This window comes from Schistocerca piceifrons, chromosome X (assembly GCF_021461385.2).
Source record: "Schistocerca piceifrons isolate TAMUIC-IGC-003096 chromosome X, iqSchPice1.1, whole genome shotgun sequence".
In the NCBI taxonomy this organism is placed as follows: Eukaryota; Metazoa; Arthropoda; class Insecta; order Orthoptera; family Acrididae; genus Schistocerca; species Schistocerca piceifrons.
The window spans coordinates 455,169,545-455,172,545 of NC_060149.1; positions in this window are offsets into that span (position 1 = coordinate 455,169,545).

The following is a 3,001-nucleotide window of genomic DNA, read 5'->3' on the forward strand; positions in this document are numbered from 1 at the left end:
GGTAAATGTGTAAATTATTTTATTTTTGTGATAAATCATCTATATTTAGAAAACGATTAACTGTTCCAGTATGTGATAGTTACAGTAATGTAACATTAGTTTGCTTTTAATCAACTTTTTTTACACCAAATATTAGAACAAAAGATAATAAACATTATTGTCATTGAGAAACCACAGATATTTCTGTACATCACCTTAGTTTTATGGATTTAAAAAAGATTATACGTTTGAAAAGCCCATTGTAGAGATTAAAGGTGATGAAATATTAAAGAGAATTTTTATTGAAACTGAAGTAAAATTGTATATGAATATAGCCGCTAATTTTGGAAGTTTACTTGGGTTTTATAATAAAGTTGTTCAACGTAATGAAAAAGCAGTAGCTAAATATATTCCAAAAATAATTGCTTTTGAATTAATGAATGTAAATTTTTTATCTTCTGATGAACAGGATTGTTGTCATGATAAAACGAATATTATTCCTTCATTTAAACATAATGCAGTGTTTGGTGGATCAATAATTTATGAATCGAATTAGCCTATAAATGTTCCTATTTTTAATACAATTCAGTATTTAAAAGTTACTATAGCTGATGAAAATTATACATTAATTGACTTTAATGGTGTAACTATAACAGTTCATTTTGGAAATTCTTAATAACTGTTTCCTTAATAAATAAGTAATTGCTAAACAATCAAGAATAAAATTTAAAGTTTACGATTTTCTATTTCCTGTTGGTAAAAAATCTAAATATAATTTGAATGTTCCCAACAAAGATACTGAAATTTAAATAAATATTTTCGAATATTAATCATGCAAATAATTTTCTAAATGTATATGATGCTTTTATAGATTTTAAAAGAATTACTTAACTAAAGTCAGATAATAATATTATCTATAGAGTTTTATAACCCATTATCCAATTTATTTAATCAATATGACAAGTAGAAAGAATGTTATAAATACACAAAAACAAATATGAAACTTTCTGATACTTTTAATGATAAAATTCCAAATGATCCACTTGCTTATATAATTATGTATGGTAATAAGAATATCACATGTGATACACAACATAGATTCTTACTGAAAATTTTTATTTATTAAAATTTACATCTATAGAAATGAATGAAAAACTTAAAAAATTAATAAAACTGTTAACTTTTTGCTTATATCTACTTCTGAAACATTTTAAGATAGATAGAATTTTTTTTATTGGAATTTACTATTGTGAACTAACAAATTCTATTAGAAAAACTATTCGTTTTAAAAAAATTCAGAATACATTTCGTATATTTAATTAGCTAAATAGGACCTAATTTTTACAATATCACAAATAACTTATCACCAAAGGTTTTCAAACGTTATTATTAAATGGACAATTTGATTTGTAAATTAATAAAAAAATCTAAATTATTTTTAAAAAAATTTAAAATATGTATCAAAATAAATTAATTAAATTGTATCAGTTAATGATGTACACAATTTCAAAAATCACTATGTGAACATAATAAATTAATGAAAATTTATACGTTAATAAAGGACATTTTTTAAAAAATTATGTTGTGAAAATATTTAAGATGTATTAATTAACAAAGTACATTATTTTAAAGAACCAGATTGACAATGTAAGTAAATTAATGAAAATGAAATTGTCAACAAAAATAAGTTATTGTTAAACATGTTTTTAAAGAACTGTTACAGTATCACCTGTAAAATATATTAAATAATGATTTGGATCAGTTATAGTAAGTTGTAAATCTTGAATTGTACTAGAAGTAGGAAACTTACAGGATTATTTGGTTCATAAACCATTGGTCCACCGAACTCCACATTATGTTTAAATGATGCAATAATATAGGTTTCTATCTGAAAACTATCATTATCTTTCTTAATGCATTCCATCAGCAATATTTCAATTTATCTTGATTAATTCTTAATTAATAATTTTAGGAACATTTTTACTAACAGCGTTTTCATTAACTTTAACTATCTCACTATTAATAGCAAGTAAACTTCCAGCACTATCTGCTATATCCATATACAAAACCACATCAGTTTCAATAACCATTCTGTTTAAAATTTCATCTGCTGAAATGTGTACATTGTGTTTTTTCAGATGTATAAGTCATTTTAAATTTTTAAAACTATATTGACCTACAGGAATATTTATTGTTTCTCCACCACAATAGAGTATTTTTCGTATTAATACATGGTGTTAAAAAGTTCAATAAAAACCAACTAATTAAACATTACCTTAAATATTACGTATTTGAACAGTTATAGTTTTGCTAGTATAGTAGATTTAGCACTAAGTTATAATAATCTACTCATTAACTACCGATAAAATCATTAATAATTGAATAATTATAAATAAATGATAAATACTATTTATAAGGGATAATTATTAATATATGAAAAATATAAATAAATGAACGAAACGGATTGGGAACCTTAAGTAAGAATTCCATAAATATTAATGATTAGTACATATTTGAATGTTTTTTCAAAAAGTTATGACAACAATAATACAATAGTTTACAAAACAATGTAAAAAAATTGAAGATATAATTAATAATAAATTGTTAATTTAATTGGAAATAATGAAGTAGTTAATCTATTAGATGAATGTAAAGATATTTCAGTAGTATTTGATGTCATTATTATAGAAAGTGAACACATTGTTACTAATTATATACATAAAAGTATAGATAGCTTTTATTTAGCTCAATAATATTCAAAGATACTAAAATGCTATTTTAGATATCTTTAGACAAGATGCTACAAATGTCAATCATATTTTTCCCGAGTTCGTTGTTGGAGATTTATAGTTTGGTAACTTCAAAAAACGGTGTTGTAAGGATTTAGAAAAATGTCAGATAGGTGATAAGGAACTTCAGTTAGCTGCAAAAGATAGAATGTATCGGAATGATACTTCATTTGGTGAAAAAGTTGCAGCAACAACTGTTCAAAGAATGATGTTTGGAAAATGAACATTAGGTA